This window comes from Zonotrichia albicollis, chromosome 8 (assembly GCF_047830755.1).
Source record: "Zonotrichia albicollis isolate bZonAlb1 chromosome 8, bZonAlb1.hap1, whole genome shotgun sequence".
Lineage (NCBI taxonomy): Eukaryota > Metazoa > Chordata > Aves > Passeriformes > Passerellidae > Zonotrichia > Zonotrichia albicollis.
Genome location: NC_133826.1, coordinates 21,743,756 through 21,759,836, shown reverse-complemented (window position 1 = coordinate 21,759,836; position 16,081 = coordinate 21,743,756). Strand labels below are relative to the sequence as shown.

Genomic DNA, 16,081 nt, shown 5'->3' with positions numbered 1-16,081 from the left:
TGCCTTCAAAAGAAGTTTCAGAGTTTGGACTGAATTTGCCTAGTTATAATGAGCTGTTGCCAAAGAAAAAGATTTCTGGATTAGCTTCAAATGGAGCACTCCCAAAGATCTGAAGGTTGGTATTTCCTACTCAGACGCTGCACTGTCAATTCTGCATGGTTACTGGTGCCTCATTTTTCAGAGGATGTTACCTTGCTGTTGTTGGGCAGAAATATCTTTCCATTTGAAAACATGGGATGAATGGGTGACCTGTCTGGATTCTAGGAGCAATGTCTGAAACAAGGGGATAATCTAGAGGGTGCCTTGGTCTTTTCCTTCCCATGACAAGTGTTTACAATAATATTTATATTGATTAAATGAAATAGTCTTCCTGCTGCTGGACACAGTTATAAGGAATTGTGCTGTACATATGTGGAAAGACTGATGGGATATTTTTAGTTTTGGTGACCAGTTTGGGGGAAGTTGGGGGCAGAATACTGCCTCTGGCTTGTTCAAATTTCTGTTGTGGAAAGAATGAGTGGTCACAAGAAGCAGTGCATTTCACTGGGTCATCATCTCAGATGAAAAGATTTTGCTTTGAAGCAATTACATTTGCAGCCTGTGGCCTTGAACATATTTGCATGGTGTGTTGTGTTTGTATTCCCCAGCAGCACTGACTCAAGACCAAGTCATCCCTTACAGGAATTACCTACAAAGGAAACGAAATTTCATGGCATCTCTCTGTCATCCTTCCCTGCAGATGGTGCCTCCAAATCCCTTCTGAAGGCATTTGTGAGGACCAGCATATAAGTAAGTTCTGTTGGTTTCATCTCTAATTATAGCGAGGATTTTGTTTCAGGATGCTGGAGAGGTGCCTGATTCCTTCTCTCCCTCACCTGTCCCTCCTGGCACTCAGCCCCAGCCACCACAGCACTCCCATGGCTCCTGATGAGGCAGGAGGCACCAGTTTCCCCAAACTTGCCAATTCAGATTTTCTTGAGCCTCCTTTCTACAAGGCTTTCATCCCCCACTCCATCAGCATTTCCAACTGCTGCAGGACCAGCAGGCTCCTCCATTACTCTGCATGCAGGCCCTCAGAGAAACCTTGAGAGCCCTCCATCACTGCAGAGCAGTTGGGCTCACACCTCAGCCTCCTGAAATCCTCTGAAAAATACTGTGGTGCTCAAGTGATTAGACTGTCTTCCAGAGAAGCAGGGACTAGATCCAATTTGAAAATCTTTAACATATGGGATAACCATTTTTAAAACACCTTTTTAGCTTGTCTTTCTATAATTTTTCAGGAGTGGATCTGTACTTTTAAAAAATCAGGCACCAATGGGATGTAGACAGCAAGTCATAGTCTTGGTCAGAATTTTAATCTGAAAACAACCACAGAGTTGTGCAGATTTCTCAGAAACTGAAATCACTTCCAGACTGAGCTTTTTAAACTAATTTTCAGCATAAAACTTTATTTTTTTAGCCAAACTATAAACTTCTGAAAATAAGAGTTTATGTGGAAAGGCTGAAGCTTTACTTATAGCACTGCTATGTCTATGGCACTCAATGATTTGATGCTGAAGGCTATTAATCCCAAAGAAAACTTTCTTGGAAGAAGTTGAACTTTAGAGGTCAATGAGATCTCAGAGGAAGCTGGACTGAAAACTGAGAAAAGCTGATTTTGTCCATGTAAATCAATTGTTACTGTTTCCTGTCTGAGAAAAAATTTAATGCAAAGATTAGGATTTATGAACAGGAAAAGGGAGAACCTCTAAAGGTCTTGTAAGAAGTCATTAATAACATTGGGTTTTTTTAGATAATGCTATTTTAAAACCATGTTCAAAAGCCATACTGATGGTTTAAGCAAAGGATAAACTATGTTCACTCGTGTGCCCTGGTTTAATACCTGTGGTCAGTGTTAAATTGTGATACTGTAATTGGAAATACTGTTTTGTAAGAATTGACCCTCACCCGTTAGCAGAACTAGGACAATTAACAGACAATACACAAGAATTTTTAATAACATGGCCTAGAAGATTTGAAGAATTTTTTGAATTGTATTTTGAAGCAAAAATATGTCTGACAGATCTGAGGGGAGCATCAAGAGCATGAGGATGCATTAGGCAGAAGTCTTCCAGTGTAGCGTGAGAAGCTCACTCCTGAGTAACTACCAGGGATAGCCACAACCCCAAAAGGCATTAAGCCCATGTGACTGAATTCCCTAGGAAGTCATCACATTACAGTTCCCCAAGTGGTCAAGACTCTGACATAGGCCTTGAATGGCTTCCTGTCATTGGAACTGAAGAACGCTTGAAAACAAAGCAATAAATCCTCTCCTTTGCTATGGACAAGTAAATTAGAGAAATTCTTTTGAGAGGCTGAAAGCAAAACGTTGCAAGGAAGGCTATTTGCAGTGTTGACTAAAGGTCTTTGGGTAGGCTTCAGGCTCCTTATCAATCTAGGTAACAGGATCCTACTTTGTCTGTTATGAATTGAAGAAATGTTAAGTTATTTGGAGCAGTTACAACAGACAAATTGTCAATTAAACTTATAGTGATTGAGGTATTTTGAAATCTGTCTGCTTCTATTGAATTCATACAAGTAAATTACTAGCATTGAAGCTATGTATGTGGGTGGCTTACAATCACTAATTAATCACAGCCAGCAATTACTATGTCTCATTTAATGCATTCTCTTAAGCTTGTATTGTTGTTCTGATTATTCCAGAAAAGCCAAGAATTAAAAAAAAAAAAAAATACTACTGAAATGTTTCTATGTAGAAAAAACCAAATCTTACTTAATGGAAGCGTGAACAAACTAGTATTTATACAAGATTTATACAAGGTTGTATAGGGGCACTATCCTGCCAGTCTCATGGGATGTTCTACACAGCATTCCCAATGTCACATGTTCCAAAGCCTGTCCCACACAACGTGGTGCACAGGGCAGAGGAAGCCCAGCAGATCTGTTCCTTCTCCTTCATACATGTGGATGGGACAATAATCGAGTAAAGTGAACTGTGACTATTGAGCATGAGGAGGAAGATGTTGTATCACCTCCAAGATATTAATCCTGAAAGCGATTGGTAAATATTTTGGAGATGTCTCAGTAACTCATGAAGTGAAGATAGGTGATTCTGCTCCTGTAGACATTTTCTTTGCTGCTGAAAGTGCCATTTGTTTAAAGTGGTCAGTGTTACCACTTGTCTGAGTGCCACCACTAAAAAGTCAAGCCTGACTTTCCCATGTTACTGCTTTAAGTTAATTTTGTAAGACTGTTACAGCTACAAATTGTATCAGGGCACCACAGATTAGACATCTTCACTGTTCACAAAAGTGTTTTATCATTTGAACAATCAAATGACTCCTTTTGCTTACTTTTACTCAAAAGTTTAGGATACATCTGTTATTTTAAATTTTGAAGTTTCAGACTTTTTGTTCAGAGAAAGAAAAGAGATTTCAGTGTGTCAGCAGAACTCCCCTCTGAATGAAAACATAGCTTCCAAACCAGTTCCCCTCTTGGACAAAATTCCTCTTCTCGTAATCCTATGAATGGCACAGTGAAAGTAACACAAATCTTGGCAAACCAGTATTTCCCCAGAAGGAGTCTCCGCCATTATGGAGAGATATGTAGTTTTTACATTCCACTAAAGCCAATAAACAAAACTGTCAGGATGGCTCATCTTCTAGCAGTCTTACAAACAAAGAATCATTGGAGCAGTGCAGACTTTCCACATGGTGGTACAGCAGCTATGGCACTCCAAAGATCTGCCTTGCACCTTGAATTTCTTCAAGCATCTGGGACCAAATCTTCCCTTTGACAAAACAGGGATAACCTGTTTGACTCTTTTAAAAGGGCTATGGCATTTTGGTCTGGTGCTGAACAGAGTGTTCTGAGAAGTACAGGTCTGTATTGCTGATCCCCTCTAGCTCCTGAAAGCTGGAAGCTCAGTTTAGCAGGGTGCAGTGATGTAGAGAGCATAAGTACCATGCACACTGATGACTGCAAAATGCACAAATCTGTTCTTGATGTCTGTTTGACACATAAGTTTGGAACTGTATTTTTAGTAATCAGAAGTAGAGAAAATAGAAGAGAGAATATCAAAATGCTTAATTTTGTGTAGTAAATTTCAATAACTGGTTCTTTATACACAGATTAGGAACAAAACTGCAAATAACATCTATCTCAGTGCTATGGCACACATCTAATTACACCATTTGGTGTTAATTTGGGATTAGATTTCTGTCACCACTACTTTTCCTAAGATACCTGCTACCTAAAAAGACAAAATAACTAAATATTTAGAATAAGACTGTAAGCACCCTGAAGAATGGTTATTTATAAGCAAATGAGATTGGGGCAAGGATTTTGTGGCACCTGTTGATCTGATCATACTTTTGATTAATGAAAGGCAAATGAAGGTATGTTCAAATTGTATTTTGACTGCTATAGAGCTTTTCAAAGACCTCTCCTGTTTTGCTAACTCTGTTGCACACCCAGGGCTAGTATGAATTTAGTATTTGGATGCCATAGTGTGCTCAGTGTCTCAGAGTGGCTTCTGTACTAACTCCTGCCAAGCAACAATTTCATAGCTTCTTTTCTTTTCTACGCCACAAAACTGTTCATTTTGTGCCACTCCTTTGTATTTTAGTACATAACATCACTGAAAGTGCATATCTTTTAGCAGTTTATCATGACAGTGCTCAGGCAACTCAGGGAAAAACAGAAAACAAAATCAGAAATAAGAACTTGAAAACACACCCAGAGATGGATGTATCTAAGAGCCAGAGAAAAAATATGACATGTGCAAATGAAAAACAGTTTAAGATGTTCCTCTACAACTGTTTGACTTGTACTTGTTTCACAGAACAAATACAAGAGTTTCTGTCAGCACCCTTCTCTACAGAAAGATGGACTTCTATCTCATAGCTGTTAAATAAGAGAAAAACTATTATTAATCCCATCAGTTCTCAACACTAAAATAATGCCTACTACTCTTTTTCAGTGATAATTCTTTTAAGTCAAAAGAAGCATCTTTTTGACATTTTCTGTTTGCAATCATAGTCTCTGTGGTAGTCTTTATGGTGACCTTTTCACTAGAGAAGAAAAGCTAAAAATCATTAAAACTGATATTGTCACGTAAGAGAATACAAATGTTTAACAGGTGCCCATTTGAAAATGTTTATTGTGATTTTTTTCTCCCCTCAGAGTAAAGCAATAGCATAATACCCAGCTGCATGATAATATTGGCAAGCAAGGCCATGAATTTCAACTGCAAACCCTAAACACTGAATGTGCTGTGCTTTTTAAAGAAACCCCCTTTTGTATGAGATATGTAATACCCTTTTGTCCTGGAGCAGTTTGCATAATAATAGTTTTCTTTACTTATTCGTTGTCATGTGATGGAGCTGCAAAGTGAGCTACACAGCAACAGCAAGAAAGACAATTTTCCATTTTTCTCTAATTTTTTCAGAGAATTTCTTGTCTTTTAAATGTAAATACTTCTAACTATCTTCCGAAAAGATATCTAGTTATAAACATTTCAGACCTAATTGTTACTTTTCTTAATATCTACCAAACTATTTGTGCTTTTCTTTTTCATAAGAAACAGGAACATTATTTCCTTTGCACTCACTCCTGAAGAGCCTGAAGCATATTCAGAAAATTGGGCATATGGTATAAATCGGCATAACTCTATTCAAAAATACCCCACTCAAAACTTTAACAGTAGAGCTACTTGATCAGAGAAGTCAAGAAAATTTTATGTTACTAACTGTGCAATTTCTATCAGTTGTGCATGTGTTAGACTGTGAAAGATAATACCAAACTGAAGAGCCACCTTTAAAAAATAGATATCTAGGATACATCTGACACTAAGCATAAAATAAAATTGTAGGAATTTTCTGATGAGATTTCCTATGTAAAATTTTTTTAAGGTTCCTCTTGGGCTCTTCAATGTGCTCTAGTCTGAGTAGTAAGTACAAAGGAGATACAATTACATTGAAGTGGAGCTCAGTCACAGCGAAATCTAAGAGAAGAACTAAAGACAAGGGAAGTTCCTCAGCTAATGTACAGTAAACTAGCCATTATTCTAACTGCTGCTATCAAAATATTTTTCCTTTGAAATCAACAGAATTCTGCCAAGTTGTGACTTTGGCCAGAAAATTACACATAGTTTTGAACCTCTGGCCTGTAACCACTGCAAGGGACCATTTCCAGGCAATCCCTCCAAAGTAACAACGGAAATCAATGTTGTTACCTCAAATTCAGGGTGCAGAGAGGGTTCAAAATCTTACTAGGAAACATTGAGAGGTTTGCAAATTGAAAAAGGTCAAAGCCAACTGCGTTAGATTATTTTGGGGAAGTTCACAAGGTGGATAAACATATAACAATACATGGTGGTCAGATCTGAGCACTGCAAAGAATACCCAGGTAGAAAATAAAGTCTCCAGAGCCCCAGTAAATTATTTTATAGCTCCACATGTTAAAATAAGAGACTATTAGACACAGACATCCTTCAAAATTTAGATTAATAAATCAGCATATCCCTTATGATGCAACCACATTTTACTGTTTTCTAAAATATCTAAGATCTGTCTTTGCCAAATAGCTCAACAAGAAATGTTCATGGCTCCAACCAGTAGAAATTAATACCAGAGACAGAAATCCTATCACTGAAGCCATGGAGGAAGACACACACTCCAGGTAAGACAGTATTATAATGATTTTATGTACTGTAAATCTTTTAATCTCAACTCTCACAACTGAGCCATGGGGTTCTGTCCTCTGAGAAATAAGAGTTGCTTTATATCAGCTGGATACAAGATACTCTTAAGGCACTGCAGGCTGAACAACATGTCTTACACCCTGTCTTAGTGGCAGAGAAATATATTAGCTTAGAACATTCTCTTTGCCTAGGGGCCCTGAAAATAAAGTATTTCAGGAGGAAAAAGTTCAGTGGAGCTTTCTGAAATACTTTACTAGAAAGGTACAGCCCAGCCTTGACTTATTATGTCATTATAAAGCACTCTGAGGTTTTTTGGGAGTTCTTGTGACTCATAGCCATCATATAACTGTCCTTGGGATACAGATCTTTTATCCACTTTTCTTGTTCCACTCCCCCCATTTCTAGGGTTCTGTGATTTTTCTGCTTCCTAACAGATGTAGCAAGAACTTTATGTGCTCACCACTTTCTTTTTTAGTTTCTTAGAAGTGTTGAAGTTTTTGTTCACAGAACACTGAATGAGAATTAAATTTTTCTGTTAAAAAAATACCACAACTTTTCAAATATGTCATTTCTATGTGACTATTTTAAAGTGATGCAGATGGCAAAAAATTAGAGCAATCAGCTATGGGGCTTGTTTGATTTTCTGAAACAACTGTTGCTTAGTTTGTGAGGTAATGAAGTCTCTACTAAAAGGACTACATTCACCTTTTTTCCATTAATAATCCTCGTTTGGATGATTTGGCAAGTCCATCCAGGTATTGCATGGTGTGCAGCCTTTTTCTGATACCTTGATACAAGTGATTTTTCTTACATGGGATGTGTAAGTTCATTCCTGGCAAGCACAATTCCATTAGATGCTGATACTGTGCATTTGAACTTGGAAAAGCAAATCTTCCCTGGTGCTAGCTGCACTGGGTAGTGTTGCAAGGAAATGAGAAACTAAGACAAATTTACTTCTAGTCTCTTCTTGTGATAACTCAATAAGAATGCACTTCCAAGGAAATGAAGCTTTTTTGCTATTTTGTGGTATCTGTGCATGAAAACTCACCAAATAGTCTTCTGGTGATCCACTCACTGAGAGAGACTCCCAAACAGCCAAGACCTGAGTCTAATGAATTTAAAAGCTTGTACTACGTTCTTTGGTTACATGTGCTTTAAAACAAAAGGTTTATTCTCACATGTTGGCATGTCTTTATTGGCACCATTTATTTACTTTTTATAGGAGTCAGAGCATGAGTACTTTTATGCCAGCACATTTATTTGATTGTGTATGACTGACTTTGACACTTACAGGGATCTATTGTTGGTTCGAAGGAAAAAGAAAATTTCTGTAGAGTGTTTAGTTAACTCTCTGTTGAAGTTAAACAAGACATATCTTTAGAAATCTCTTAGAGGATTATTTCTAATGGCACCATTGGGACTCTTGCTTTGCTTATAAAAATACATGTGAATTTATAAAGGACAAAGACACAATTATCCCAGGATAGCTTCAGGAAAAGCCATCATACCTCTTTCAGAGGAGGTGCACAGATATGGACACCAGGAAATGTCACTGTTCCATGGTCAGACTGGCTTTTATTTTCAATGTGAGACATATTCTTCTATCACTTTTGATGGTCAAAATTAATTCCCTTTAAATCAAGATATTGTATTTCCTAAGTGGACTTAGTCCTTATTCGTGTGAGTACAAGACAAAGAATATTTTTAGGCAGGATTTTAATATTGCCTGTGATGAAAATCTGAATGCTTGAAGCCTCTCAGAATTCTTAGATCTTTGAGAGCCAGAGTCTCAAAGTCTGTTCCAGTTTAATCCCAGAAATTGCAAACTCAGTCTCATTGCAACAGAAGAAATTATATTCATGGGCTACGTTTTTTTCTTTTCTAGATCAAGAGTTCTGTCCTCTACATTCCCACTAAACCTTTTCTGCAAAGTCCTTATAGAGCCTTGGTAATGTTGTTAATTACATGTTGCATTAAAAACACATCTGGAAATTACATTTCTCACAAGTTGGTGTTTAATTATTAACAGTTATTTCTTTTGACTCCCCAATGAGCTGCTTATGAAGATGGAGGGGCTCTCAGATGGGCAGAACTGAAGTTTGAGCTGAAGGGGATCTTTAAAAGATGCTCAGTTCTCCCAAGATCTTTGTGTGTATAAACCTGGGTGTGGTTGTCCTTCTTTACACCTGGTCTCAATCAGAATTACTGTAACAGCACCTCCCCTGATACTGAAGTGCTCCCTCAATAGCTGTGAGCTTATTGTCTGGGTCTTGTTGCTAGGAAAAGCAGCTGATCAGGGGGCCAGGGTGGCAGCCAGTTGATGTAATACATGCTTGATAAAGCTCTTATCAGAGCCTTGCACACTTTCAGGAATGCTCACAATTCAGCTGGATTTATCAATATGAAAAAAGCCCCATTCTTCCTTCATTTCACTCACCTGTTGGAAGCTGGCCCCACAGAGCTAGGTATTAAAGCTTGAAATCACCAGAGTCACCTCCTGCTATTCCTGCCCATCACACAGAGGCCGAGCACGCAGCAAAGGAAATGCCGTGTCAGGAGTGTTTTCCCTCTGTGGCTGTTGGGGTGATGGGAGCAAGGCAGAGAGCTCTGAGCTGCTCTTCTCCAGCCCTGCAACTCCTTTGAAGGCCTCCCAGGTGCTCCCTGCAGTGAACCATCTCACTCTGGCAGAAACAGAGGAAAAAAGGCCATCAGAACTGAACTGGGGACAAGTCTCTGGCATAATGTTCAACTGCAATTTTCTCTTCCCAACCTTTCTGTAGGGGACCACATTCAGGGAGGAGGAGGATGATTTTATTTAGCCACTAGATAATTTTGATTAATGCTATGTAAGAATATGAAATCAAATGCAATTCCTTATTTTTTATACAAACTCCCATGTTAATTATTATTAAGCAAATAATGTAATTTTCTTGAATTCCTTATGCAGCAAACAGCTTCCATCAGTCAAAAAGGAGTATTTCTTTAACAGAAATTACATTCTTTTCTCTGTATTGTCAAGAAAGCTGACCAAAGGAAGGCCTTTAATCTTGGAGAAAAATCTAAGAAAAGTGTTTGCTAGATACATTGGAGGCTTGCTGATTTGTGATTTAGCATCACTGCTCCTTTTTGCAGCTGCTGTGTAAAATGCAGATTAGCTCTCAGATACCTTTCAGGAAGGATTTGATGGATGGCCCTGGGTTGCCCTAGCAGCCCCTACACCCTTAAACTGAGTGATTACTGAAGCAAAAGGGTGGCACTCCCCTTAGCCAGCCTTGACATTCTCTGTATACCTTGGCACTTTCTGGCCTTTCAAATGGTTTTTCAAAGCCTTGGCCACTGGGGTGCAACTCGAAAAACCCTGTTACATGCAACCCTCTGAGGTGGAGGGATCATTGAGCGGATATTGCTGTAGTGGAGATAGGAGCAATTACATGCTTTTAAAACTTGACTGGAATGATACTGGGATAAGCTGTTTTGTAAAAACATAAACAATGTGAAAACGAGAAGGTGATGTGCTGATTATTCTCAAATAAGTGAAGCTTTCCCATGTGCAAGAAGTTCTACAAAGGCATTCTAGTCAGCCTTCCAAAATCGACTGTTTAATAGATTTTAACAACTGGCATTGCAAGGTTTATAACGTCAAAGACTCCTGGCATATTTGCCCACACAAAGTTTTGTATCCTCATCTCTTTGGTCTGCTGAATCACCAGTCTGCTGCTAGTAGAATAATTATAGGCCTGACTTTTTTTTTTTTTGGGGGGGGGGGAGGGGGCAGGGAAGGGGGAGTTGTTTGGTTTTTTGTCTTATCAAATACATCTGTCTCAGTTGTGAAGGGTTGGCTGGAACACACAAGAACTGTGGAATATTTGGCTTTACTAATAGCTTCATCAAAAAGTACCACTATGGTATCAACTTTATTAGGGAGAATTTTGTAACTTGGAAGGTCCTTTGTAACCTTAGGAAGGTTCACAGAGTACAGCAGGGGACAGGGCAGAGGAAATCAAGTAGAAAGTGCAGATGCACACATTACACTCAGGGAGGCTATAGCAGCTGGGTATTGCATTCTGCTGATTTCCAAAGGAGCCAGTTTATGTATCAGCTTAAAGATAACTTGGTCATCTGTCACAGGACATCTGCTTCCTGTAAACTGACTCTATCCTTTCTTTTCACTTACAGCCCTGACCACTGAACCACTGTGGTTTAATTATGCAAAACTGGGGTTGAAGATTCAAGATATTGCTCAGATTGTTCTGCAGTAAACTCTTCTGATTCAGCAGTGTCAGCAGGAAGGAGCCCATGGATGCCAAACTAACTCCATCTCTGCAGCCTGTTGTGCCATCACATGAAAATAGGATTCTTGCTTCTGGATCACTCAGCTCTGTTGTCCAGGTGATTTTTTGGATGTGTGACTGTTCTACTTGTCTTTGATTTCCCATTTATACTTCTTGCTAATTTCTTCATGGCTTGCAGAAGGCATTTATGTCTTCTCTGCCCCTGCAGTCCCCACTCACATAAAAGCTTCACCACAGTATGCCCTTTTATACCTTAGTCATTCTTGCTTAGTGCTCTACAAAGGGCATAGCTGATCCTGGGAAATCTTTTTCTCTGGCATGCTGATGCATTGTGCTTAATGTATTATCAACAATGACAGAGCTGCCTCAGGCAACTCCAGCAACACAGAAAGCATAGGGGGTTTTATACAAAGGTTCTTTTGAAAAAAAGTGTATAACCCACACAGAAAACTTTCTCCCTTTGGTTTCCCGCAGGTTGAAGCAGGAGGTGATGCTACATGGAAAGACAAGCCAAGGAGACCTTGCTCAGGTAAATCAAACCTGCAAGTAGTGGTAACTATGCTGGAGTTTATTTGTGCTGTCCGTTCATGTACCACAGCAGGAGCTCATGCAGCACGTACAGAAAGCAAGTTCTAGAAGGGACCCGAAAGAGCAGCCCTGCCCTCATTGCCAGGGCTGTGTGTACAGTGCACTCCTGCTACTGCATTTGCATGAGAAAGCAAGAAAGCCCTGCTCAAAGGTTGCACGTGCAAATTGGTTTGGGGAAATAGAAGGACGCATTTCAGAACAACTTCATATGCCTTGCACACAGTGCAGGTCATCTTGCATTTACTTTTGTGCTCCTACAGTTGCAAGATGTTTCAAGTCTGAGAGACAGGGATGCTGTCCCAAACAGATTTTTAAATTGTTTTTCTTTTTAAAAAGTCCAGAGTGAGTGTTTTTCTTGACAAACTGTTGACAGTTCTGTAATTCTGGGCATTATGAGTGCTAGCATAAATCCCATACATGTGTTTCTAAACTGAGAGTCCAAAATAACCTCATTCCCTGATCACAATGTAAAGAATTATTCAGGATTCAGAAAGAAACCTATCTTTCAGTGAGTTTCACTTAATTTAGAAGCTTGTAATGAATAGGAATTTTTAATCTGTTTGAAATCTCCTTTCAAACTGAGCTCTAGCTATAACCAATCCTTCTGACTAGCTGGGTATAGTGCCAACAGCTAGAAATACAAGTGCACAGTGCTCTTCTGTCCTGACAAGAAACTTGAAATATCTGTATTCTGGAACTCAGCCAGAAATGTTCTTGCATGCCTTCTCTCCTGACCTCAGCTGTCACAGTGGCCTCCAGCACCACACAGGAAAGCATCTTGGTTTTCCATCAGACTCCATTTTGATACATCAGGGAAATGAAGAATACAGGTTTTTCAAACATATGCAGTGCTGCATGTGTTTTGTCTGTATTTCTACTATGCCATGTGTACACATCACCATCTAGGAAATGCACACATATTTTATGGAGCTAAGGGAAAGGGGGGAGGGTATGAATTACATCCTTTTCAGAAAGAGAGCATGCAGAAAGCTGATCAAATTGCTCACAGGGCTGAGAGAGGTATTTGGTAGGTCATTGTTGCGTGGCAGAAGCATACCTCCCACACCCTGGACAAAGCTTATACTTAGAAAATTATACAGTGAAAATGAATCTGCAGCTGACTATTTAATCCATTTTAATTTTTTTTACAATGCCTGTCCTTCCTTTACCTACTACCATGGTGAACAAACTCAGGCACTGCAGTGGGAGAGAGCAGTGTTTCACAGGACAGAAAACATGGCACCAGTCACTCACTTCCCCTCTCCTTGTTCCATGGGTGAGAGCTGTCCCTCTTTTTGCTATTTCTTTTACCCCTGAGCTCAGAAGTCAGTATGAGCAGCATCAGACCTTCACAAATGTGCTAAGGAGGAAGCTCTTGGGATGGCTTCTCAACATGCTTTATCTTTTGCTGACAAATTGGTGTCAAGGCCAGAACTTAATGAAGTCTTCAGAGAAAATTTTTCAGCAAATCTGGGATCTTAAAGGTGTGGACCTGCAGTAACACCAGAATAACACAATTTATCTACTTTTGCTCATCTTTTGAAAGGCTGAAAATTCAGCTTTGCAGCAAACCATAAAATCACCTTTCTAGCTGCACCCACTTTGTTATTTTTCAGGTTTCCTTACATTCTAAAACAAAGAGCCAGGTGTAAGAGCTTGGAGTAATTTGAAGTTAATCTCCTACTGATACCTTCAAGCTTGAAAGCTTTATGAGCATCTCTGCTACACTCCTCAAGAAAATTACCTGAACAAAGCTGCCCAAACATGGTATGTCTGTGACTCCATTTCCCTCTGCACTGTGGAGCTGGATTCATGTCACCAGGTAGGTGCCACTCTTTTTCCAGAAGGACAGTAACAAAGTTTGTTCCCCTGTGTGTTAAAGAAACTTGGAAGACAAGATGTCTTCCGGAAGCACTTCATTTCCAGTGCTCGTGTTCCTGTCATCACAGAGGGCTTCCAGTGCTTGGGTAGGAACTCTTATGGGATTGGTTCATGTACCACAGGACTGTTTTGCTTCCCTCATTCAGATGTAGGAAGGACAAGCAAATGGGCAGCAGCTTACAGGGCTGTTGAAGGTTGGGACAATAGCTGTAGAAATGGGGGTGTCTAAGGTAAGTTAGTTTTCCTGAGCATTAGTAATTTGAAGGGAAAATATAAACAATATCTTGATTTTGGAAATATTAATGTAAACATGCCAAATTTGGATCTTTCTACTGAAAAATATGTGGGCAGAAATGTTTTTCTTAATTCTAGGAGACATTTCTCCACATGAAAACAGATAAGGTTTTCAAAGGACTTGATAGCACTAACCACCTGGTAGAAAAACACTCACTTACTAAAACCAGAGGCCCTTTGGCCATCTCAGTCCACAGACCAGAAACTGAATGCACAACTAAAATCAGTAAGGTGCTGTCTGATAGGAAAAAAAAAAAAAAAATATATATATATATATATATATGGAAACAGAAGTTCCATCTGCTGCTACTGCTGCTGCTGAGCCAAGAGCTGGGGAGCACTGCCCTTACAGCACCCCAGAAATTGGGCTGCTTACTCTGGCTCTGAAGGACCTCAGGTGTCCAGAATCAGCAGGAAGTGCAGATTCACTTGTATAAATACAGGCACTGATCTTTGAAAGCTGCTGCTCTGAACTGCCTCATTTGCACCAGCAGTAACACAAGGCAATAGTGAGTCCTGGCTGGGGGGGAGACAGAAGTCCTACATGTAAGTTGTCCAGATTTGTTACTAAAGAAGTGTTACTCGCTGGTTCTGGTTCTGTACATGGTTCTGGACCTGTGCAATTACGTCTTTACATTAAACAGATTCTTTCTTTGAAAGCTTACTTACCTTTCAAATTTAGATTTGAAAAAAATACAGAATGAAATTAAATGTTTTTTTTGGATAGCACACTGATAAACAAAAGGAAATCCCTTGCTGCAGGATATTGCAGTCACAGGTCACGAATGTTTAAGCAGGAGTTACTGCCATCCAGAGGAGAAAAACCATAAGCTGTCGTATTTCATTATTTTTTAAGCACAGAAAGGTAAACCTAAATGGCTGATTCAGTTTATTTCATATTAAGGAATCAAACAATACAGGAATATTATAAATGTACCCAGACGTATCTGCCACAGAAAGCACCCAGGACCCCCAGGGACTGCTAATCAGGGGACTGGGAGATGCTGTGGGCTGAAGGGATTTTTCTCAACTTTTAATTACCAAACTAGCAAAAAAACTACTGTGTGTCCAGCTCCGGAAAAAAGGCCCCTCCCTCTTCAACCCCCCCTTCCCTCAGAAACTGACAAAGGCACAGCAGGAAATAAAGAAATAAATCATCTGGGGAAATAGAAGAGGGGAGAATGGGAAGATCAGCATGTTTAGAAAGCGAACAAAAATAAAAGTTCTGAGCTGGAGGAGAAAAAAAAGTCTGAGGGGAATTTTTTTTTTTTTTTGGGCAGCCCATGGCCAGTCACGAACTGTAGAAAATCCAAGAATGGCAGTTAATTTTGGGCCAAAATCAATAATGAAAGTCTTCCCCGGACAGGTCTTTTAGAATATCTTATACAAATTGTAGCTCAAGAACCTTCTAAGCTGTATTTCTTCAATACCATTTTCTTCATCGGGAACTAAAGCCCAGGTGCTCGTGTCCCTCCGTACGCCCACGCGGAATGGAAGAGCGGATGCGGCCATTCCCCATTCCCGGCTGCTCCCGGCCGCTTCCTGAGGGGCCGAGCCGGGGCGCGCGGGCCCGCAGCGCCCCCTGGCGGCCGCAGCGCTCCCGGCCCCGGCTCCGCTCCCGCGGCGGGACGGGCGGGCAGGGACGGGCGGGATGGAGCCGGCTCGGCCGGGCAGGGCGGGAGCCGCGCTGCGCCACCGGTACCGGGCCCGCTGGAACGGCGGCCTTGTGTCCGAATGCAGCAGAAGGCAGCCGGGGCAGGCGGGCTGTGCTCCCCCGTACCTGCGCAGAGCTGGGAGCGCGCCTTTAGCCGAAGCCGTGGCGGCACCGCGGAGGCGGGAGGCGCTGAATTCTCCATGTAAATCTGCAGCACCTATGCCTGCTTTGCCATTGTGCTGCTGGCCCTCCAAAAGATCATCAGAAGGAAGGTGCGCTTTAGGAGAGAAAGTTCCCCATCGGAGGTTAATTCTCTTGAATTTTAGACTATGTATTAGGACACCTACTTAGCCCCTTCTTATTTTGCCCACAAGGGAAGCAGACAGGCGTAGCCCAGGGAGCAGAGCAGAGCCCAAATCCCCTGTGAATGCAACCAGCTATTATCAGAGGCCCCCTCATGCTTCGTCTGCAATCGCAGTGCCTAACACGGTTAAACAAATTAATTCTTTCCTCAAGGGGCTCTGCTTAATGGAGGGACTTCCAGAGGACCCCAAGCAATATGCTTGCCCTACCCCAGATTTATTTGTTGAGGCAGGAGGGAGGTCAAAAGCACTGAGCCTTCCATTTCAGTAAGTTATGTGCCCGATGACCTGCTGTAGGAAGAACTAT

General features: G+C 40.6%; 2 long non-coding RNA genes across 5 annotated transcripts in view; one reads left to right on the top strand and one right to left on the bottom strand.

Moving 5' to 3' along the window:
- The window catches only part of LOC113459279 (uncharacterized), a 161,509-nt gene that overhangs the window by 35,938 nt on the left and 109,490 nt on the right, over positions 1-16,081 (bottom strand). For 3 of the 4 annotated variants that reach the window (XR_012581388.1, XR_012581390.1, XR_003380380.2), the window contains one exon: positions 8,653-9,384. This is a non-coding gene — a long non-coding RNA (uncharacterized LOC113459279). Of the gene's footprint in view, positions 1-8,652; positions 9,385-16,081 lie in introns of those variants that run through there. The other variant, XR_012581389.1, reaches the window with a different exon arrangement.
- The window catches only part of LOC113459278 (uncharacterized), a 106,454-nt gene that overhangs the window by 82,119 nt on the left and 8,254 nt on the right, over positions 1-16,081 (top strand). The window contains exons 3-7 of the long non-coding RNA XR_012581391.1: positions 648-789; positions 6,587-6,681; positions 10,880-11,092; positions 11,470-11,524; positions 13,200-13,405. This is a non-coding gene — a long non-coding RNA (uncharacterized LOC113459278). The remainder of the gene's footprint in view (positions 1-647; positions 790-6,586; positions 6,682-10,879; positions 11,093-11,469; positions 11,525-13,199; positions 13,406-16,081) is intronic.